Genomic DNA, 25,331 nt, shown 5'->3' with positions numbered 1-25,331 from the left:
GTGCTACATTTTCCATTTTCTTGTAGCCCAATCTATGTCCATTAGCCAGTCCCAATTTAGCCAGTTAAAGCGAACAAATTGTTGAATAGTTAAGGCACCGCCGGGTGTAGCCATTTCATATTTATATTGAGAGAGAGAAATCTATTTTATATTTATGAGAGAGAAACTCATTTCAATTTATATTGAGAGAGAGAGAGAGAACGCTTTATACAAGAAAAATAATAATTGAAGAAAATACAAGAATATGTTCACAAATTTGCCGGTAAAAACCCCCCAATCCACCGGTAAATCGAACAAAAGAAAAAATCCACCCCTCCTGAAAAACAAATCCATCGGTAAAAACCCTGAAAAAATCACCTCCTAATTCCATCATTTTACCATCTCCTCGCCCCTCCATCCACCCATTCTCAGCCTTTCACTCTCATTTTCGCTTCTCACCCAAAATACAGCGGAGTGAAAAACACTCAAAACCACAGCCAGAGAGAGGAAAGATCAGCAGACAGGGTCTTGGAATTTGGGATTTCTGCTCCGAGTGATTAACACTTTGGAGGGGGTTTTGCAAATTTGGGGTTTTTTCTCTGAGTGGTTAACGTTTTGGAGGGGGTTTTGTAATTTGGGGTTTTTTTCTCCGAGTGATTAAAGCTTTAGAGGGGGTTTTGCAATTTGGGGTTTTTTCTCCGAGTGATTAACGCTTGTTTGCTGATACTGATGCTGAAGTTCAGTCAGTATTTCCATGGCATGAGTGTCTTTCCATTAGCCGCAGCAACCTTTGGACTAAAAACTTTCTTCACGATTTTACAGCAATTTGGACAAAACCCCATGTTTAGCCCAGTTCCTAGTACAAGGAGATGGTGGAGGGTGATGAGAAGAAGGTGACTGTTAAGTGGTTTTATTAACAGAAAGGGTTTGGGTTTATGACTCCATCTGATTGAATCTGAAGGGTTTATGCGGCTTCAATGAAGGGGAGACAGTGGACTGCGCGCAGGGTGGCCGTTTGTTGCTTTCTGTGAGATGCAGCAGCAGAGGAAGCAGGTGGCGGACACAACACAAAGAAATCCAAGAAAGAAAAATCCCACTGATAAAAACCCTCAACACCATCCCTCTCTTCCTACCTCACTAATATGTTTGAAGTGAGTGCCAATCGGGTCTGAGATCTGTGTTGCTGAAGAAACCAATTAAAAACCCTTTTGTTTGTGATCCTAAATGTATGATTGATTTTTCATCTTGGATGTCCAGACACATTAAAACCATGGATAAAGCTAAATGATGATTCTGTGTAAATGAACACAATACTTACAATTAGGAAGCATTTCCACAACTTTTACTGGTGTAAGGGTTAACCAAATTCTTGTCTAAATAGTGTTGATTTCATGATTCTGTGTTAAAGATGCATATATGGTTTCTTGTACACAACAACTCGAGCACCTTTTGTATGGTTATTTAATTCTTGACTTCTTATAGTTAAAGAAGTACTTATCGTGATTACATAAAGGAAGAAATGGTACGACTTTTAGAGGGCTAAAGGTCATTTCTATTCTTGTGTAAGATTCTTGAAACATTATCTCTGATTTTCAGTAAATTTAAAGAGGTAAGAGTTTAGTAAACTTTACTTTCAATGAGTTCTTTTCCTTTCTCAGGTTGATGGTGTTACTCATATGTTTGGCCATTTTGTCAATGTTATGCACTTATCTTTATGAGGTTACTTTGTGACACATGTAATTAGTTGCTGCACTAATTAAGTTTCGATGATGTCAAATTTTTGGTCCATCTTAGTCGAATGTCGAAGTATTGTACATGCAGTTGTTAAAATAAATAAATCACATTATCACCTCGGCCAAACATCCTCTATTTAGTGCCTCATCTTCTCAGTAGGACATGAAGAGTACATTTAGTGCATTGATTATAATAAGATTAATTAGCTGTTTAACTTTTCTAATGCAATGCTCCCATTATGGTTGTAACCCTAGATATACTTCTGATCATAAAAGAAATATAGTTAAACTGAAATAGACCATCTTCTGGAATTTGTTGTCTTGCAGTCTTTTTTCTGTAATAAATCTGTACCTGAAATTTTCTATGCGGTACGTCAGATTATCCATGCTTGTTTTTAGAAATCAAGTATTGGGATGGATAGAGTAAAAATAATTGCATGCAAATAGTCATAGTTTTTTAATGAGCACCCTTTGTATGCTTTCCATAGCTTACTGTTTCTCTAATTATTCTTTTTTTCTTGATTGCTGCCATCATGACTTACCTTCTCATGAAGTGATCTTAACTATGCTTTCTTGACTTACTTTGAACTTTTACAGCTTGTATCTAAAGACGATTGCTTATAACAAATTTTCGTTTGCAAAGATTTGGCCGATGGCTGTTCAGTTTAAATACGGCAGTTAAATATTGACCAGCAAGGCGAATTTTGGGGTCGGCGATTGGCATGGCTCCCAAAGATAAGGTGTGACATAAGATGATGTATAACAACTTTATTTCCTCATTTGATGTTCTTTTGGTGGTTTTTTCGTGAACTGTGTTCTAAATTTGTTTTGTTACAAACAGATATCTAAGAAGTACGTCGAGATAGAGCTGCAACTTGGTAATTTAGAACGATGTAGGAAGCTGTATGAAAAATACTTGGAGTGGTCACCAGAGAACTGCTATGCATGGAGCAAGTTTGTTGAGTTGGAGAGATCCTTCGTGGAAATTGAATGAGCTAGAGCTCTTTTTGAGCTTGCAATTGATCAACGTGCGCTAGACATGCCTAAGCTGTTATGTAAGGTATTTGATCATTGCGTCGCCCAAACTTGAAGGGTATTTTCTGCTCTCACTCACACTATGTTGACACTTCGGTTCGATGCTAGCTTCCATCAAAATGGATCAGTGGATGGCAATAATTTATTTTACCAGTTCATTATATAAGGGTTCATTCTATCTAACTCAAGCACTTACTTCAAACTTTGCCCCAATATGTATTAAGAAAAAACATGGTTCTATTTTCTCTCTGAATCTACTATGCTCATATAGCCAAGCCTCATGCATATAATGCCATGTCACTAAGTACCAACATCAAACTGGTCCTTCAAATCTTTTGTATGTATGCATCTTCGAGTTTTTTCTTTGTCAATTAGGATTTTGTTATTTTGTAAGAATCGAATCTGGCCTTTTTTCAAATATAGCTATATAGCTCTACAGCCTCTGCTGTAGATTTGATGAATCAAATCAATGTGTATTGATTTTCTATTTATTCGGTGACAGGCATATATTGACTTTGAGACATCTGATGCTGAATATGAAAGACGAGAGGCTTTTGAACCGCACAAAACATTTGAAGGTGTGGATTAGTTATGCCAAGTTCGAGGCATCTGCTATGGATGAGGGCTTGCAGGAGTCAGACTTGCGTGGAAGTGATTATGAACAAAAGAGGAAATGCCTTCAGCAAGCCAGATGTAAAAATGAAATCCTGCAGATTTGTTATTTTCGTTATTGTGATCCTTGTGCCAGTTGTTCTCATTCTTAGTTTACTTCATGGTAGTGAACTAGGCCGTATATACCTGCTTTTCCTTGAAAGCCAATTGTTGATGTGCTATTACTCTTCTGAGTGGAAAGTCCCAACTGCAGTGAGCAGGTTTGGCTGCACTATTAATTGAATTGGGCTCCTGTAAAAAGGAAAAAAACACAAAACTCCTGTTAGGAGATTTGATCTATATGAAGCGCATACCAGAGGGGTCATATTAATAGAGTTCAAAAAAGATGTCAAGATATTGATTCACTGTCCCACATTATTAAATATATAACAGTTCATGTACTTTGATACTAGGAATTGGACAGTGTTTCTTTGTTACTGGACAAATGGAATTCTTATGTGGAACTCTCCAAAACTTATTTGCTGCCCTTCTTTAGCCAGTTAGAATGCTTATTCATGTTCATTTTCTTTTGAATCACATTGATATTCTTCTGGCTGCTGTTGTATTGTTGTTTGTCGTAAAATATGGGTTTTACTAGTACCCTCATACTTCATTTCAATCTTGGAGATACGTTCTTTATTTGGTCCTTCAGCATGTTGCCTTCATCTTGTGATGACTGCTTGCTAAAGAATATTTTGTATTTGATATCTAGAAAACCTAGCCATTATGTTGTTGTATAGCTTTTATCTTTAAGAATGGAAGGAATAGTAACTTATGTATGTGCAATCCATGTGAATTATATGGGATGAATGTTGCCAGTTATCAGATCCGTAGTTGAGAAATGTAACAATTCCTGCAATGCAGAAATGCTGGTGATGGTTTTTCCATCCTAGAATGTTAGCAGGCAGAGATATGCTCAGCAGCATGAATTGAGAGATTTGATGCACTGACTAGGATTCCGGAATGCAGAAATAAATACTTTTGCAATAGTATGGAAGAAGTTTATACTGTAAATTTCACAGCATGTCTATACAACAATCATTTATCATACCTTCCGTAGGTAGTCATACTACAACACAACTTTTGAAATGATTAATCAGCTTGTGAAATGGGTAGGTGTACATTTCTGTATGATAATTCCACATTATATAAATTTCCAATTTTGTTCGACTCCAACAAAGTAACCCATCCCATTATTGCAGAGTGCTGTTCTAGGAGCAAAGGATTTGCTTAAGCGATCAAATGGCATCGATTAATTGCACAGCAGAAAGGCAGGATAGAGCAAGGTTTCAAGGCAAAAGTTATGCTAAGGCGATCCCGTTACTTATGCGTTGTAGTTTTAGTTTGTGATCTTCTTGAAGGTAAGTTTCGCAGTTCTCATATGTAGAAAAATTTTCTATGCTTAAATTCATCTATTCTTTTAGTTTATTTAGCTCATCATTTCTAATTAATACATGCTGACAATAGAATAAGATTAGAAAGAGATGCAAAGTTCTACAGAATGTAGTTACTTATTTCAGAAAAATAAACGAAGATTTGAGTGACTTGTGCTCTGTACAGGTTATGAGATATTACTCCTATTGGATTAGATTGACTTGATTGACAATCTTTCTTGTAATAAAGTAACAAGAAATTAGAGCCTATTATTCACTGTGACAATAGAATTAGATCAGCCAGGGAATTATTCTATTGGAATGTGGATATGTGGGGATTCAAAATTTTTATTTGGGGGTTGACATTTTTTATTGAACACCGATCTTGTGAAGGAAGTTGGTGTGTCTTGAGAAAAAATATGCGAATTATCTTGTGGTAGAACATGAATTTTCTGAATGTTGTCTTGTTATATCCCTTAGATTATTAGGATATTTTGGTTTAAGTCGTGATAAGTTGGAGAAACGAGCACTAGTGGCATATAAAAAAAATAAGTTGTGTGAAGTGTGTTCCATTGATTGCATCAAATAAATAATGTTCAAGAATCAACACAAAAGTCCTTTGTGTGAGCTTTTGTACCTAAGCACTTCCATTTAAATAGTGCTGCTACATCTCTTTTGATTGAGGGCATCAAACATAGTGTGTCCATTCTAGAACTTGCTTGTGTAATACATTTTGAGTCCACATTCTTGTAAGATTGGTGTATGAAAGTGATAAGGGCACTTAGGAAAACCCCATTAACCTGAAAACAGCCTACCTTGACTTCACGCATAGAAAAACTCATTTGAGCCTTGGCTTTTCTTTTCTTGGTTAAACCACATGATAAGCCAAATTATCTCCTTCTTTGTTATTTCCTCAAGTGACTTTTGAACCCATTCAAGGGATGTTGTCGGCTTGGTTGCTTGTAAATTGACATGAAAATAAGTGAATGAAATGATTCAAGTTGTATACGAGGGCTGCTTTCCTAGCCCCAAGGAAAAGAAAGAAAGAAATGAAGAAACCAAAAAAAATAAGAAAAGAAAAGAAAGAAGAAGAAAAAAGAAAAGAAAAAAAAGAAGAAAAAAGAAAAGAAAGAGGAACAGATTCAAAAAAAGAAAGAGAAGAGAAACATGAAAGAAAGAAATGGAAAGGAGGAAATGAAAAAAATGATCAAACACAAAGAAAGAAAGAAGGAAGGAAAAGAAGGGGAAAAAAAAGAAAGAAGAAAAGGTTCTGAAAAAGGAAGAGAAACAGAAATAGAAAATGAAAAGTTTGAGTAGTTTGATTGTTCATATCACTTGAATCGATTTGAAGGGAAATGAGCTTCGAAGGATGAGCAACTAGGTCGGCTTCACTCCTTTGAATTAATAAGCCACATTCGACCTTTGCTTTTCCACACCTTGTCCTAAACCCCATTACAACCCATGGAAAGACCCTTTGATTCATGCATTAATTTGAATTTTTTTGGTGGAGGAGATTTGATTCACAAGCAAGCTTATGGTAATGACATGCTATGTATTGATTTGAGTGGAACCCAAATTCTCAAACACTTCGAGTGATTAGAGTGATACCCTTGTGAGAGTGTTGAGACTTGTTTCATTTGATTTTGATAAAGTCAATGGGATACTTGTGTGTTCAATGTTGTGCTACAAGTGCTTGTTCTCAATAGTGCTATCTCTTCTTAAACTATTAAGTCATGTTAGTCTAGGGGTATATTTAACTAATAGGAAAGGAAATTTGAGACTTGCTACTTGGATAATTCGTGAATTTTGATTGAGACATGCTTGAGGGTAAGCGTGGTTTCAGTGTGGGGAATTTGATAAAATATATTTCAACCCTCCTATGCGTGCTTATTTTGAGTAATTGGGGGGAATTTTATTGTATATGTCAGTGTTGTTGAGTTACCCCAATTTCCAAGAAGATGGGAGTGTAAGGTAGGTGATAATTTTTTATACATCACAATTTGAAATTATAGGAGCCAGATTAAATTCTTGTGTTATTGGGCTAGGTGGATTTTTGTCTAAAGTTCAAAGCTAGCTTGTCTCATAATTAATATTGTGTGTTGTCGTTTTCAGCCCCTGCATTTGTGTTTCTAATAATTAGTTCACTAATGGGATCAAGAGAAGCATTTAGGTGAATACTACTTTCCTATTCCTTTTGTCAATCTACGAGTCCATTTTTTTTTTCACCCAAAAACATTGAGGTGGAGTTAATCTTAATTGGTTAAATTCGCTACACAAAGAGAATTGCGTGAGATTACAACAAAATGTGGAAACCGTTATGGTCCTCTTGGATGATATGTTAAAACTGATTGTACTACTTCTGATAGTGCATATGCTAAAATCTTTCAATATACAACCTCGAGAGTTCATGGCCTCTGCCATTTTGGGCAGTCGGAGTTGGCTTCTTCAAAAATAGGCTTCTGGAATTCATAATTGGAATGACATGTGGTGACGTTTTTGAGAACTTTGCAGTCTCTTTTTTCAAGCATAAAGGCAATAGGTAAATTGTCTTTTGTCCTTCATGTTTATAAAAATAATTTCTCTTTTCTATCTTTTTACATTATGATTTTCCATTATTTCGTTCTATTAGATGAAATTTAGCAATTTTATTTTATAGAATGAATCTACTCGTGTGGTAGGCACTGTGCTCTTCCGTGCTTGGACTCAGGTCGAAGTTTGTCACTTTTACCATCCTCTGACAACAACATTGCAACCACTTGATAGGACTTGGCAGCGAATGAAAACACTTGCTGAACTAAGGATGAAAAAAACCCTCCAAACAAGGATTCACTTTACATGGTGAGAACATCCAATTATAACTCCTTTCTTTCCTAATCCAACCTTAAGAAAGAAATAGAAATTGATTAATAAACAAATTGAGGGGTACTTCTACACAGGTAGATTGTATTTTAATTGGTGATTTTAAAAAATTTATTCTTTAATATGTTTTGTTATTTATTAAGTTTTAGCTTTATTATTTTACATTTATGCTCCATGCACAACTTTATAATTAAATGTTATCATATGTAGACTAAGAAGATAATTTTTTTTATTAAAAGCTATTTAGTATTATTCACCTCGTTAATAAGTTTTAATTGACTTAAAAAATTAGAACTACTAATAGTCGTCTTTTCAGTTAAAAGCTACTAAAATTATATTTAGGTGGTAGTAGTACTATCATTTTATAACTAATTCTCATTATTAATAAAAATAGTCCTTAAGGGTATAAATGTCTTCTCACACTTTTGTCTATGTAGTTTAAAGAAATTTAGGATTATTAGATAGCTTATTTTTCTATTAAAACTTTGTCTCTTGACAAAATTTTATTTATTATTAAAAAGAGTTAAGTTATTATTCACAGTTTTTATGTATAATATAGACAAAGATTACCTAATTTTATTTAATCAAAATATTATTTATTATTCGGTGTTGGATCCAGTATGAGAATGGAGGTAATCCTTTCATCTTTTGATGGCTCCTTTATGCATTTAGTTATTGAGGTGAGTATGTTTCTTCTTCACTCTACACAAAACTCTTGTTTGCAGTTTTTGATTTGTTGCGTTTGCTTTCCGGGTGTTACTGATACATAATTGAACATGTGTACTATTTGTGCCTTCAACATGTTTATGGAATATGGCATTTGCCTTTGATGATTCCACCTTCCTAGAGTAGGTGGATAATTTTCCTCAAATGTAATCAATAACTAGACATGCTTATATTTCGTTGTGGATACATCAGATGATACAAAACAATAACAAAGTAACTGAGAAATAGAAAGGAAAGGATACTGATGTTAAGTTACCCCAATTTTGTGTAAGTTGGGAGTATAAGGTATGTGATAGTGTTTGAAACATTACAGTTGGAAGTTATAGGAGTCAGATTCAACTCTTGTGTTATTGTGTTTGGTCGATTTTTGTCTAAAGTGTTATCGTACTGTTTTTCACTAGAATTGGGATTGATGTGTTTGAATCCTTGTATAGATGTTAAAATTGTTTGTGGTATTTCTGAGAGAGCATATGCTAAAATCAGTCATTGATAGCCTGGAAAGTTGCTGGCCTCTACCATTCTGGGCAGAGTCAGTTGGCTCCTTCAAAAACAGGCTTTTGTAACTCATAATTGGAATGACATGTGAAGAGGTTTTGGATAACTCTTTAGTCTCTTCACCAGCATAGAGAGAAAAGGTAACTTGCCTTGTGGCATTCATGATCGCATTGTGGCATGTGAATTGATTCGGTTCAACACATTGTTGCCTGACTTTCTGAATTTGTTCCAAGTATTAAAACTCTACTGTTGCTCTCCATTCTTTAGCTTTTGGGTGTGTAGGTTACACATTCAACCAAAATATAACCTTGTAAGAATCCTAGGTTGTTCCAAAAAGAGTTCTAGATTGTAAGATGAGAATTGCTAGGTTGTTACAAAAAGATTATGTTTTCCTCCTTTCCCCCCATACATCGTAAAACTCTTAAATACTACTTTCCTATTGTGGCATGTGAATTGATTCGGTTCAACACATTGTTGCCTGACTTTCTGAATTTGTTCCAAGTATTAAAACTCTACTGTTGCTCTCCATTCTTTAGCTTTTGGGTGTGTAGGTTACACATTCAACCAAAATATAACCTTGTAAGAATCCTAGGTTGTTCCAAAAAGAGTTCTAGATTGTAAGACGACAATAGCTAGGTTGTTACAAAAAGATTATGTTTTCCTCCTTTCCCCCCATACATCGTAAAACTCTTAAATACTACTTTCCTATTTCTTTTGTCAATCTAGGGAATTACTCTGTAGGAATGTGTGTGAGGATTCAAAATTTTTATTTGGGGGTTGATATTTTTTAATGAACACCGATCTTGTGAAGGAAGTTGGTGGTGTATCTTGAGAAAAATATGCGAATTATCTTGTGGTAGCACTTGAATTTTCTGAATGTTTTCTTGTTATATCCCTTGGATAAATAGAATATTTTGGTATAAGTCGTGATAAGTAGGAGAAAGGAGCACTAGTGGCATACAAAAAAATAAGTTGTGTGAAGTGTGTTCCGTTGACTGCATCAAATGAACAATGTTCAAGAATCAACACAAAAGTCGTTTGTGTGAGCTTTTGTACCTAAGCACTTCTGCTTAAATAGTGCTCGTACATTTCTTTTGATTGAGGGAATCAAACTTATTGTGTCCATTCTAGAACTTGCTTGTGTAATACATTTTGAGTCCACATTCTTGTAAGATTTGAGTCCACATTTGAGTAGTTTGATTGTTCAAATCACTTGAATCTATTTGAAGGGAAATGAGAAAGATGAGCAACTAGGTCGGCTTCAGTCCTTTGAATTAATAAGCTACAATTCGACCTTTGTTTTTCCACACCTTGTCCTAAACCCCATTACAACCCATGGAAAGACCTTTTGATTCATCCATTAATTTGTATTTCGTTGGTGGAGGAGATTTGATTCACAAGCAAGCCTATGGTAATGACATGCTATGTATTGATTTGAGTGGGACCCAAATTCTTAAACACTTTATGAGTGATTAGAGTGATACCTTTGTGAGAGTGTTGAGATTTGTTTCATTTGATTTTGATAAAGTCAATGGAATACTTGTGTGTTGAATATTATGCTACAAGTGCTTGTTCTCAGTATTGTTGTCTCTTCTTAAACTATTAAGTCATGTTATTGTAGGGATATACTTGACTGACGTGAAAGGAAATTTGTGAATTGCCACTTGGATAATTCGTATATTTGAATTGGGACATGCTTGAGGGCAAGCATGGTTTTAGTATGGGGAATCTACTAATTATATTTTAAGGCTCCTATGCATGCTTATTTCGAGTCATTGCGAAGGATTTTATTGTATAGGTTAGTGTTGTTAAGTTATCCAAATTTTCTCGAAGATGGGAGTGTAAGGTAGGAGATAATTTTTTACACATGACAATTTGAAGTTATAGGAGCCAGATTAAACTATTGTTTTATGGTGCTAGGTGGAATTTTGCATGTCTTATATTTAATGTTGTTTGTTGTTTACTTCACTAATAGGATCAAGAGTTTAGGTAAATACTATTTTCCTCTTCCTTTTGTCAATCTGGGGGTCCATTTTTTTCACCCAAAAACACTACGGTGGAGTTAATCTTAACTGGTTAAATTCGCTGCACAAAGAGAATTGTATGAGATTACAACAAAATATTGAAACTGTTATGGTCCTCTTGGAGGATATGTTAAAATTGATTGTGCTATTCCTGATAGTGCATATGCTAAAATCTTTCAATTTACAACCTCGAGAGTACATGGCTTATGTCATTCTGGGCCGTCTAAGTTAGCTTCTTCAAAAACAAGCTTCTGGAACTCATAATTGGAAGTGGCATGTGGTGATGTTTTTGAAAACTTTGTAGTCTCTTTTTCCAAGTGTAAAGACAAAATGTAAATTGTCTTTTGTCCTTGATGGTCTTAAAATATTACTTTTTCTAGCTTTTTACATTATGATTTTCCATTATTTTTGTTGTGTTAGATGCATTATTAATTAATATTACATGTAAACTTAGCAATGTTATTTTATAGAATGAATCTGCTTGTGTGGTAGACACTGTGCTCTTGCGTGCTTGAACTCAAGTCAAAGTTTGTCACTTTTACCATCCTCTAACAACAACATTGCAACCACTCCATAAAACTTGGCGGGTAATGAAAACACTTGCTGAACTAAGGATGGAAATAAACCTTCGAGTGCTAGTCAACAAGGATTCTTTTTACACGGTGAGGATATCCAGTTATAACTCTGCTTTCCTACTCCAACCTTAAGAAAGAAATAGAAATGGATTAATATAAACAAATTGAGGGGTACTTCGAACACAGGAAGTTTGATAATTTTTGGTGATTTATAATATTTATTCTTTAATATGTTTTGTTATTTATTAAAGTTTTAGCTTTAGTTATTTAAGTTTATGCTCCATCAACAACTTTATAATCAAATGTTATCATATGTAGATTAATAAGATACTGCTTTTTATTAAAAAAATATTTAGTATCACTCGCCTCTTTAATAAGTTTTAATTGACTAAAAACATTAGAACTACTAAATAGTCGTCTTTTCAGTTAAAGTTTAGGTAGTACTATTCTTTTATAACTAATTCTCATTTATTAATAAAAATAGTCTTTTTAAGTGTATAAATATGGTCTCACACTTTTATCTATGTAGTTTAAAGGGATTTAGGATTATCAGATAGTTTCTTTTTCTATTAAAACTTTGTCTCTTGAAAATTTTTTATTTATTATTGAAAAGAGTATTGAGTTATTATTTACAGTTTTTATGTATAATATAGACAAAGATTACTTGATTTTATCTAATCAAAATATTATTCATTACTCAGTGTTGGATCCAGTATCAGAAAATGGAGGTAATCTTTTATCTGTTGATAGCTCCTTTATGCACTTTGTTATTAAGGTCATGTTTCTTCTTCACTCTACACAGAACACTTGTTTGCAAGTTTGCCTTCAGCATGTTTATGAAATATGGTATGGCCTTTGATGAGTGTGCTCCCAGGAGTAGGTGGATATATAATATATTTTTCACAAATGTAATCAATAACTAGACATGCTTATATTTTCTTATGAATACATCAGATGATTATAAACGATAACAAAGTAACTGAAAAGGATACTGATGTTAAGTTACCCTAGTTTTGTGGAAGTTGGGAGTGTAAGTTATGAGATAGTTTTTGACACATTACAGTTGGAAGTTATAGGAGTCAGATTTAACTCTTGTATTATTGTGTTAGGTGGATTTTTATCTAAATGGTTATTATTACTCTTTTTCACCAGAACTTGGATTGATGTGTTTGAATCCTTGTATAGATGTTAAAATTGATTGTGGTGTTTCTGAGAGAGCATATGCTAAAATCAGTTAATTGATAGCTTGGAGAGTTCATGACCTCTACATTCTGGGTAAAGTTAGTTGGCCCCTACAAAAACAGGCTTTTGTAACTCATAACTGGAATGACATGTGAAGAGGTTTTGGATAACTTATAGTCTATTTACCAGCATAGAGAGAATAGGTAACTTGCCTTGTGGCATTCATGATCTTTTTCTGCATTGTGGCATGTTAATTGTTTCGGTTCAACACCTTGCTGCCTGTTTGAATTTGTTTCAAGTGTTGAAACTCTATTGTTGCTCTACCTTCTTTAGCTTTGTGGTGAGTAGGTTACACATTCAACCAAAATATAACCTTGTAAGAATCCTTGCTTTGTTCCAAAAAGAGTTTTAGATTGTAAGATGATGATTGCTAGGTTGTTACAACAAAAAGACTATGTTTTCCTCCTTTTCTCCCTTATATTGTAAAACTCTTAAAAATATTACTCTTGTCTATCTTTTACATTATGATTTTTTCCCAATATTTTCATTAGACACTGTCACGGGCGGACTCTCTGGTCACGCAGCGGAATATATTTTTCGCCCGTGCGGCGTCTCAGGTTTCACCCAACCTTCGACCAGCCTTCGCACATCTCAGAGTTTACCGACTGTTCGTCGCGTGTCTTCGACACTGAAGCTCGCTAGCACGACATCTGAACGCATCCCTGCGCGGCACCGCGTGCCTTTGCGCTCGCCTATCCAAAATGCCCATGTTCGCCGAGGCTCTCGGCACGCACGCCTTAGCGTCTCTTAGCGGCCGGCCCCGACTAGCTAGTCTGCCGCCATGCGTCTCGCCCACAATCTCGGAACCCGCCGACGCATCCCTCGATGGCAAGGAGCATCCTCGCTCTGCCTCGGCATTACGGCGCTCCGCATGCGCCCGCAACGCCCGTCTCATGTCCAATGCACACTCGGGGCATCCTTGGCGCACGCCTTCGTCGTGGCCGTCTTTTATGCCTCGCCCGAGTAGGACCGCACCTTAAGTCCGAGGCCCACGTGATATGCCGACATCCTGCCTTAATCCCGCATGGCATGCCCGACATGCCTTCTTGCCTTTCGGCGTGGCTACATAACTTGCCCACAATGCGGCGTCGCTCCATGACCGCTCATCTTGGCCAACGGACCCCCATGGACGGCTAGAACCCGATAGCGCGTGCCATGAGTTGGATCACGAGGTCTTGGAGTGCTTGCCTCGATCACCCATTCGCACGAGAGGTGTTGCCCCAAATATCTCGCAGCCCGCGGAGCAACCTTGCACGTCACACGGAACCTCTCGGCCGCATTTGTGCCCAACGTAGGCCGTCCTGGCCCTACGCTGCCCGTCCGGTTCCCATGCCTTTCGGGGACTCTAAACACTCCTTTGAGATGCCTAGAGCCGGCCCTTGGAGGCCCCCAACATGCCCCCAAGAGATGCTCATTTAGTGCCGACGTTGCCTACCGCCACTGCCGTCGTGCACGGGGAGGGCCGGCTGGAGCTCACCGCATCATACCCCCCTTATAATAGGCTTAAGAAAGTTTTTCCTATTTCCAGCAGTAGACATTGAAAGGGGTTGAGGAGCGCACCTTTTTCGTATCTCCCTCAACCGATGTCCAAATCACGTGCCGCTTGAACCGTAGCGTAGCCTACGACTTCTACATCATAACTCTTGAATTTCAGCCCCATCCGATCATCCATCGCTGAGGAATTGCCCACGCAATATTCTGAAATTACAGTCTCGCCACTGCACTGGCAGACTCTGAAGATCATCGTCGTTTTCTACCCAAACGGAACCGTCTACCTCTGAAACATCTTGGAGGTGTTCCCAACACTCCAAGGATCTCGCCATAGAAACAGTTTTGCAAATCTCGAAAGATAAAGCACTCTGCTTCACGCATTTCTCTCCTGCTCGCGCGCAGGGTGGCGCCTGATCGTCGCCCTTATATCTCCTTGCCCAAACGTCCTCGGAATGACTTCATACTTGGCGGATAGCATCCCCACACATCAAGGAAGTTCCCATACGAACAGTTTTGCAATCCCCAATCGGTAAGAGTCTCTGCTCGTAGGCCGTTTGCGCACCTGCGTGCCGGCCGGCCTCCCCTAGCCGCCCGCACGTACTCCGCAAGTCACTGCCGGCCGTCTTGCCCAAGGAGCAGCCAGTGACATTCTCCCCCACTCGATCCGTTGACGTCCTCGTCAACACATACACGAAGGATTGAGGTGTATGCGGTGCCCAATACTCTCTCTCAGTATCGCGCGACACCAGACCGTCCTCCTACTCTTTCGAGCACTTCGGTCGTGAAGTGCCTCTTCAGCACCCCACGTGATCTCCCCACAAACGGTGCCTCTGCCGCACCTGATATGATCATCTCAATGCAAGTGGAAGTCCGTGTACTCGTCGACACCCTCTTCCCAAATCTGTGCTAAGCTCCCCCACAAAACATAGTGCCTCAAACGCACTCGATTCCTCACGAAAACTCAAAGCGGAAGTCTGTGCCTCCCTCTGCACTCTCTTCCCAAAGTGGCGGGTAGCTCTCCACAATCGTGCCTCAATGCACTGCATTTCTCATTGTCTGCTCAAGTTGGAAGTCTGTGTACTCCTCTACACTCTCTTCCCCAATGTCGCTCAATCGATAATGGAGTCTGTGTACGCTGCTACACTCTCTCCGAACTGTTGCTCACTGACTGTTTGCCCCCACAGGTAGTGTCTGAATACACTCAATTTACAATGAAAATACCACAGGTCGGAAGTCTGTACACGCATTCTGTACTCTCTTCACGACTTTTCAAACGGGTGGGTAGCAAACTGTGCTTCAAGTCCCGTCAAGTGCGCCTCTGAAACTCTGATGTCCCTCAAAACAGTGCCTCAAATACACTCGAATTGATTTGGAACGACTGAAGTGTGGAGTATGTGTGCACGCTTCACACTCTCTCCCCCACTCGAGGTGTTGCCGTCCTCGGCAAACACTCATACCCGCCGCTGCGGTTGTTCACACTTGAACCAACTTAAACGCCCATGGGCCGGTTGCCCCAAACTATCGGAACCACGCCTCTCGTGGACCGAGCGTCTCTGCAAAGAGTCCTCTCTTGACTCAGCACAAAATAAGGTCACTGCCCTCAAAGATTGCGGGACTGGGATTTTCATTCACAACGCAACACAAGGCTAAGATTTCTGAATCCTCGCCCAACTACAAAACTCAAGCTCAAATCCCTGCCTGCTAGCACCCACAAGAAGGGGATTTTCAACCCCCAGCCCGACCGTAAACTCGAATTCCATTTCAAGCCCGGCCGCAAACTCGAATTTAATTCCTAGCCTGGCCGCAAAGCCCAAGCATCATCGATTTTATAGTCCCAACCCGCGTGCTTGGACCCAGGTCGAAGTTCATCGCTTTTTACCATCCTCTGACAACAACATTGCAACCAGATAGACTTGGCAGGGAATGAAAACGACTTGCTGACCTAAGGATGGAAAAGAAACTTAGGATTCACTTTACATGGTGAGAACATCTAGTTCTAACTCCCTTCCTTTCCTACTCCAACTTTAAGAAAGAAATAGAAATGAATTAGTAAACAAATTGAGGGGTACTTCTAATAAAGGTGATAAATTTTTACGTGATTTTATAATACTTATTCTTTAATATATTTTGTTATTTATTAAAGTTTTAGCTTCAATATTTTATGTTTGTGCTCCATGGACAACTTTATAGTAAAATAAACTATAGTATATTTAGGTAGTACTATCCTTTTATAACTAATTCTCATTTATTAATAAAAATAGTCCTAAAGGGTATAAATGTCTATCTATGTAGTTTAAAGGAATTTAGGGTTATCAGATCTTTTCTTCTTCTTTTGTTTTTTTTAATTGAAACTTTGTCTCTTAACAAATTTTTATTTATTAATAAAAATTGTATCAAAGTTATCATTCATAGTTTTTATGTATAAGATAGACATAGATTACTTGATTTTATTTAGAGATTTCTATACTTATTTATTTTTGTTGACATTAATTTATTCTTTTATGTCATAAAAAAAATATTTTTGTGTATTTATTTATATTTAATATTATTTTCATAATATAAATTTTTTATCATCAATTAATGCAAGAGATGCATGGACCATTTGCTTTTTATAATGGAGTATTTTCAATTTGGCCCATTAGAACTTTTATTGTCATGTTTGTACCTCATTAATGTGTTACATATTTATTTTATATTTTTATAAAGAGATTATTTATGTTTTTGTTTCGTAAGATTAATTAAATTATCAAATAATATTTGGGGAAGAAAATTGATGAGGCTAACTTTATTAAATCGAAATTAAACTTATCTTTTTATTTTTTATATGTATAGAATATTAACTGAAATATTAAATAATTTTAATATTCATTTACTTTTGTTAATTTTAATTTATTTCTTCATAAATTTAGTATTGGGAAAAATATATCCGCATATCCGAACATGCAAACCAAAAAGTGCTTAACTTATTAAAAAGGTTGGGGACAAAATGCAAATGATTCAATACATCTGATGCATTTATTAATAATAAAAAAAATTAAATTATAAAAAAAATGCTAAGTGAAAATGACTTTATTTTTGTTAAAAATATAAATAAAAAATTAATAAAAGGTCTGAACATGAGAACCAAAAGTCCTTAAATCAAAATATAAATTATCTCCCGAGCCAAATTAAAATTATCTCCTTATAAAAATATTGATGGCAAGGTGCAAATAATCCCGTAATTCTTTGCATGTAATTAAAAATTATGCAAATAACATTAAATAGAAATGAGATTTTTTGTTAAAATTATAAATAGAAAATTAATACATAAATATGCAAAAAATATATATATTTTCCTTAATGCTAAAATTATAAAATAATAAGTTAAGATAATTTTAGTTAAAAACACAAAATAAATGTATAATATATTGGTGAGGTCCAACCATGGAAACAAATGACACAGTGGCCAAATTGAAATAATTCCTTTATTTTGACTAGAATTGAAGGTAGGGGAGCAAGCCCAATTTCTCTTGCATTAGAATTTAAATTATGATTAAATAGAAACGAATTTTTTATTGTAAAAAGTAAATAAATATGCCAAGAAATATATTTTTCTTAAAATTAAATGTATAAAACAAAAGTCAATAAGTATATTATTTAGTTTTGGTTTTGGTTTAATAAATTAAGCACTTTTCTCATGTTCGACCCCTCATCAATTTTAATCTCCAAATTTTTTGTAATAGATAGAAAAGTGATAAATAAATACACAAAATATATATATATATTTTCTTAAGATTAAATTTATATAACAATAAATGAAGCTTTATAAAGAAATCTCTTATTATTTGATTGTATGCACGATAATTTTAGTTTTTTGTAATGAGTACTCTGAGTTAATTGATCAAAATTGATGACTCCGACCAAAAGTCTCCAATTTATAAATTATCCTTTTGTAAAAACATAAATAAATATGCAATCTCATGGGAACAGATTGGGGACAAAATGCAAAAAATGATAACACTTAATAACTTGCACATAACATTAAATAGACTAAATTTATAAGAGAATCAATTAAGATTAGCATTGAAAATCTTTTATTATTTAAAAATTTGTAGAAAATCGATCGAAATTGTCAATTTTAGACTTTTATTGGATTAATTATGTTTTTTTCCCTCCTCACTGATGGAGATGATTGATTTCAAGAATGTTTTGGGACCAAAAGAGGTCCAGATATGAGAACTAAGTGTCTTAACTTAAAGAATTAAATAAAAATTATTCCTTATATAAATATGTTTATTCAGAAAAATTATAAAAGGCAATAAAAAAATATGATTGGTGATATTTTAAGTTATGTGAAAAAAATGAATAACTGTTGTAAATAAGGGGTGAATTATGTTGTCTAAAGAAGGGGCTTAAATGCTTAAAATTTCTCGATGTTTTAAAAAATTTGTTATAAACTCTTCTTCGCTTTAAAAATAGGCGAAAAATTCTCCTATATTTTATTAATATTGTTTACTTGGTCCTTTCTGTTAAATTGACTCAACGACGTTAGTTTTTTCTTTTTATATGACTGCGATGCTTTTTTATTATGTATTATTTCTTATCTTAATGACCGTTGAATTTATTAAATAATGATTGCCAGATCTGATCAGTTAATTTCAATTGTGAGATTTTAAAAATAAAAAATTTAAATTAAACAAATAATTAAAAATATAATTATATATAAAAAAAAGTAAAAAAAAAACCCCACCACCTCCACAACCACCGCCACCCCAACCCCTCCAAATGGGGAAATGGTGACTAGATGGGGGTGATAGAGCGGGGGCAACATTACCCCATCATCGGCCCTAAATTTGATGACATCGCCGTTCTAAAAGTGACTACAACTAAACTCGTCGACTTCAGTTAATTAAATATATATTTTAGTTGATTAAGAATAAATTTAAATAATTATAATAATTATTGTATTTAAATTAATTTAAATATATATTTTAGTTAATTATGATTTAAAATTATATAATTATTATATTTAAATTAATTTATAACTTATAATTATTATAATTGCTGAATATTTATCTAAATTTCAAAACAAAATTAAGTATATTAGACTTTGTAATGTAATTTTTTATACTTAATATAAATATATTTAAGAATAAAAGAATTTATATTTTTAGAAGAGAGAAAATACAAAAAATAAAAAATAAAAAAAATCAAATATAGTAATTTTAGATACAATATAAGGGCAATTACAGACGAAATTTTTGGCTTTTTTTAACACAAAAAAAGTGCTAGCTATTTCAGAACAAAAACAAGAGTGTAAATTTTTATTTTTATTTTTGTTCCTAAAGTTTTTGTGTCATGATTTTGATCCTTAATTTATACAAATTCTTATAAATTTGGTTATACTAACAAATTTTGGAATAAATTGACAATAAACATACGAAAAAATTGCATAAACCCCAAAATTTAGCTAAAAACTCCCTGTGTTAAAAGAATAGGCAAAAAAACCCATGTTTTTCAAAATGTTGCATACTCTCCCCTTTCATTAGATAAACTCTAATGACGTTAAATTTTTGCTAAATTGACCGTTATATCCTTTTTATAACAATCATTGATGAATGTAAAAAATAAACGGTCCAAATCTTAAGTAATTTAAATATATTTTTTATTTATATATATTTATATATACATTATATATAACGTATGTATATTATATATACTATTTTTTCAAAATCTTCCCTCTAAAATTCCTGCGTCATTTGAAAGAATTTCTGGCCATAGTTTACACCATTGGAATCCTCTCCTTAAGGCGAACCATCAATTTGAACTTTCATTGATCGGAAAGACTGGGCTCCGAGTAGGACCGTCAAAGCTTCTTGACTTCTATTCATCGTCGTTCGGATGAATTCCGGCTTGGGACCACCACCATTAGACTCGCCTCAACCTGAAGATTCAAATGAGACCAACCTTGCTTATTTTCATCAAATTTTTGCTGAAATTAAAAAATTTTAAATTTATTTCTGTCGTGAAATTTGTCGCCGCCGTTTTGCAGGCTTTTGGACGAATCAGAATTGATACTACCACCATTCGATTCTCTCGTCGAGACGATTCCAACAAGATCAATTTTCATCACCGTTGGCGTCGGAGAAGACAATGGAGAAGAATAAAAATTAATTAAAATTATTTAATTTAACAAAATTTAAAAATATTAAATGTTTAATTTAAATATAATATTTTATATAAGTTTAAAAATTGAAAAAAATATTTTTACATTTATTTAGTATATTTTTATAAATAAATATTAAAATATATTAAAATTAAATAATAATTTAGTAAAGCATTTAATTTAATAAAATTTAAAAATAAAAAAAAATATTAAATGTTTAATTTAAATATAATTTAATAGTTTTAATATAACATTTTATATAAGTTAAAAAATTGATAGAAATTTTAGGTATTTTTATATTTTATAAATAAATATTAAACTAAATTCAAATTAAATAATAATTTAATTTAATTAATAATATACAAGTTGCATATGTAGTAGAAGAGAAGGGTATTTTGGACCATTGTACTACTAAAAAAACTGAAATAGGGTAAAAAAAGACCCCTACTCTAACACCTTCCATTAGTTTTGGAGGAAGGGGGTCTTTTTTGCAGGATTTCAAATTTCACAGGATCTTGTATGACTATTTATTTAACACAAATAAATTTTATATAATTTTAACATAACACATGAGTTATTACGTAATTTTCCCTAAATATACAAATTAAAGACCAAATCCTTGCGCAATAACTTATATAGGAACGAAATAATAATATAATATGATTATATATATATGATATGCAATTAAAAACAAATACCTTTGAAAATAATTGTTGGATAATATTAATTGAAACATATAGATCTATTCTTTCTATATTTTTAATTGAAACAAATAAAATTAATTTTTTTTATTTAATTGAAAAGAATGGGTGAATTACATATCTTGTCACAAATTTTTAATCCTAATATTTACAAACTTTTATAGTAATTGGTCCTACAATCAAATCTTGGACCAAATCTGTATAAATTATAACCAAAATCGAAAACATGATTTATAATATAATAAATTAATTGAAATATTTTTCCTAGTACATCTGTAAAAGAATAAGTGATTCTTATAATGACTACAGTAACCTTATTAAAAATTTTATATGAGTTGAATTTAAACAAATACCTTTGAAAATAAATAAAACTACTTCTTTCGTCTCTATATTCATTTTTTTGTCTCCAAATTTTCACGTTCATGCTTTTAATACCTAATATTTATAATTCATACAAACTTACCAAATTTGTTTAAACAAATACGCACCAAATTCGTTACACGATAATTTAGGAATCAAAAATAAAATTTGAGAGTGTTTGGCCTCTGACTCTTCGAAAGTGTTTTAGAGTGTCAGCTTTTGCTTCTGAAATAACTACAAAAAATATTTATTAAATGTATTTTTTATTTTTTAAAAACATAAATATGAAATACTAATCGAAATAAAATTTATTATTTTTGTGTGGAAAAATAACTATTAATGACAAACAACAAGTGAAATAATAATAAAGGAAATAATATTTTTTAATGCTGGAACACAACAATCCTTCACCAATTAACGTGTATTTGCTCCAACCACCCAATTTCCAGATACTCCCTTTATATACAAAGTATATAAAAAATTAGTTAATTTATTTTTCTTCTCTTTCATTTAATTAAATAAACTTGAATAAATATAACTTAAAATTAATCAGGTTTTGTTTTGTTAACTAGTTATTTATTAACTTGCAAAAATATCTTTAAACAAATTTACTTTTCTAAAACATGTCCATCTTTTGAAATGAGTGGGGCAAATTTAAATTATTTCTCTATGAAAAAGATTGAGGGTAAAGTGCAAATGATTCAGTACGTCCTTGCATTTAATAATAATAAAAAATTAAATTATGCAGATAACATTAAATAGAAATAAGATTCTTTGTTATAATTAAAATTTTGATACATAAACATGCAAAAACATATATATGACTAAAATTATAAAAAAATAAGTTAAGATTAACATAAATAAATAAGTATTAAAAGTCTCTTATTACATAAAAGATAAAGGGATAATTTCAATTTTGAATAATAAGTTGCGCATTTGCCCTCATCAATTTTAGTTCCCAAATATTTTTTGTAATGAGCCCTCTCAGGTAATCAATCAAAATTGATGAGGTCCGAACATGAGAATCAAAGTCCTTAATTTAAACCAAAATATAAAATCATCTCTTTTAAAAATAATAGAATCCAAACATGGGAGAAAAAATAATATAGCGGGCTAAACTGAAATTATTCCTTTATAAAAAGATTGGGGCCAAAGTGCAAATGATCCCATACTTTGCATTAAAATTTAAATTATGAAGATAAACTTAAATAAAAATGAGTTTTTTTTGTTAAAAATATAAATAAAAAAGTAATATATAAGTATAAAAAAAATATATTTTTCTTAAAACTAAATTTATTTGACGCTCATCAACTTTAGTCCCCAATTTTTTTGTAATTCATCTAGTTATAGATATAAATAGAAAAGTGATGAACAAATACACAAAAAAATACATTTTCTTAAGATTAAACTTAAAATAAAAATCTTTTATTTTTTGATATTTCCGAAGATAATTTAAGCATTTTCCCATGTCCGATCCTCACCGCCCGAACTTTTTGTCAATCAAAACATAAATTAGATCTAAACATTGGAACCCCAAATTGAAATTATTCCTTTATAAACAGATTAGAGACAAAATGCAAATGATTTCTTACAGTCTCTAGCATTTAAATTAATCATAAAAATTTAAATTATACAGATAACATTAAATAGAAACGTGTTTTTGTTAAAGATATAAATAGAAAAGTGATAAATAAATTGGCATAAGATATATATTTCCTAAGACTAAATTTCAATTAAGATTAACAAAAATAAATAAGCATTAAAAATCTTTTACTATTAGATATTTCAACTAATCTTCTATGCACATAAAAAATAAAGAGATTTTTAATTATTAAAAATCGGGGGCAAAATACAAATGAACAAATGACCCAATCGTCTCTTGCATTTGATTAATAATAAATATTTAAATTATGCAGATAACACTAAATAGAGGTTTGTTGTTAAAGATATAAATACAAGTGTTAAAAATTCATTTATAAACTTAAGGATTATTTCTAATAATAAATGAGAATTGTTTATAAAAGGCCAGTATAGTTACCTAAAAATACGACTATTTAGTAGTTCTACTTTTTAAGTGAATTCAAACATAAGAAAAAAAAGGTGAAAAATACTATATTTTTTTATAAAAAAACGTATGACAATGTTTGGATATAAAGTTATGCATGAACCATTAAGTATTATAAAATATCAATTTTTCTATCTAAAATTCAAAACAAGTCAATCCTGTATAAATATTAATAATGTAATAAATGAATTAAACTTTCCCCCAATAGGCTTAAAGCAAAAAGAAAGAAAATGGATGGTGAGAAAGCAATAGAAATAAATGAAAATATCCATTTGTATATTAACCAAATTATGTCTCTTTCTTAAGGTTGGAGAAGGAATAAAAAGAGTGATAACAGGATGTTCTCATGTGCTCACCTTGTAACATGATCTTTGTTGACTGGAAGGTTTTGTTCCCTCCTTCTTTGAACAATTGTTTTCAGTCCCTGCACTATCTAGGGGTTGCAATGCTTTTGTCTGAAGGTGGTAAAATGAGGAACTTTGACCATTAGTAAGCACGCAAGAGCATAATGTCTACCACACGAGTAGATTTATTCTATAAAATCAGATTGGTAAAAATATATATGTATTTTAATTAATAATGCATCTGTCAGAATGAAAATATTGGAAGATCATATTGTAAAAACATAACACTTTCTGGAACAACCTAGCATTCATCATCTTGCATACTAGGACTCTTTTTGGAACAACCTAGGATTCTTACAAGGTTATATTTGGTTAAATGTGTAACTCATGCACCAAAAAGCTGAAGAATGGAGAGCAGCAATAGAGTTTCAACACTTGAAAAATTCAAAAAGTTAGGCAGCAAGGTGTTGAACACAAACAATTCACATGCCACAACGCAGAAATAGACCATCAATGCCACAAGGCAATGCTGGTAAAGGAAACTACAAAATTATCCAAAACCTCTCCACATGCCAATCCAATTACGAATTACAAAAACCTATTCATGAAGGCGCCAACTCAAATTGCTCAGAATGGTAGAGGCCATGAACTCTCTAGGCTACCAATTGAAAGATTTTAGCGTATGCACTCTCAAAAGTAGTACAATCTTTTTTAACATCTATACAATGATACAAAAAATCCCAGTTCTGGCAAAAAAGAGTTACCATAAAGCTTATACAAAAATCCACCAAACACAATAACACATGAGTTGAATCCGACTCCTATAACTTCCAACTGTAATGTCAAAAAGTATCACATACCTTAACTTAACATCAAAGGAAATGCCATACTACATAAACACGCTAAAGGCACAAACATTCAGAAACTTGTACACATAATCAATTATGTAGCTATCACCCGAATAGCAAAGACAACAAATAAGAAAGTGCAAACAAGAGTTTTGTGTAGAGCGAAGAAGAAACATACTCACCTTAATAACAAAATGAATAAAGAAGTAACCAAAAGATAAAAGGATTACCTCCATTCTGATATTGGATCCAAAGTAGAGTAATGAACAATATTTTGATGAAAAAAATCATGTTATCTATGTCTATATTATATACAAAAGCTGTTAATGATAACTTAATAATTTTTTTAATAATAAATAAGACCTGATTTTTTAAAAAAAAAAAAAGAAAAGAAACTACCTGATTTAAACTATATAGATAAATGTGTGAGAAGATATATACCATTAAGGACTATTTTTATAATAAATGAGAATTAATTATAAAAGGATAGTAGTACCTAAATATAATTTTAGTAGTTTTTAACGAAAAGACGGATTAAAACTTATTAAAGAGGTGATTAATACTATCTATCTTTTATCCTATTAGTCTACATTTATCACATTTGACTATAAAGTTGTGCATGGAGCACAAACATAAAATCGTAAAGCTAAAACTTCAACAAATAACAAAAAATGTTAAAGAATAA

The 25,331-nt window shown here is 33.1% G+C and overlaps 1 long non-coding RNA gene across 4 annotated transcripts; it reads left to right on the top strand.

Annotated features, from left to right (window-relative positions):
• Nucleotides 219-11,727, top strand: LOC105167771. 4 transcript variants are annotated; one of them, XR_002287722.1, is made up of 7 exons: nt 219-1,130; nt 2,310-2,452; nt 2,554-2,772; nt 3,250-3,440; nt 4,263-4,510; nt 4,601-4,759; nt 7,450-7,565. It is a non-coding gene; the product is annotated as an uncharacterized LOC105167771 (long non-coding RNA). The 4 variants fall into 4 exon arrangements; XR_002287721.1 differs by lacking the exon at nt 4,263-4,510 and adding an exon at nt 7,202-7,310 and having other exon boundaries at nt 222-1,130; nt 7,450-11,727; XR_002287723.1 differs by lacking the exon at nt 4,263-4,510 and having other exon boundaries at nt 224-872; nt 941-1,130.

Source organism: Sesamum indicum, linkage group LG8, assembly GCF_000512975.1.
Source record: "Sesamum indicum cultivar Zhongzhi No. 13 linkage group LG8, S_indicum_v1.0, whole genome shotgun sequence".
In the NCBI taxonomy this organism is placed as follows: Eukaryota; Viridiplantae; Streptophyta; class Magnoliopsida; order Lamiales; family Pedaliaceae; genus Sesamum; species Sesamum indicum.
This window is presented reverse-complemented; position numbering and strand designations above follow the sequence as displayed.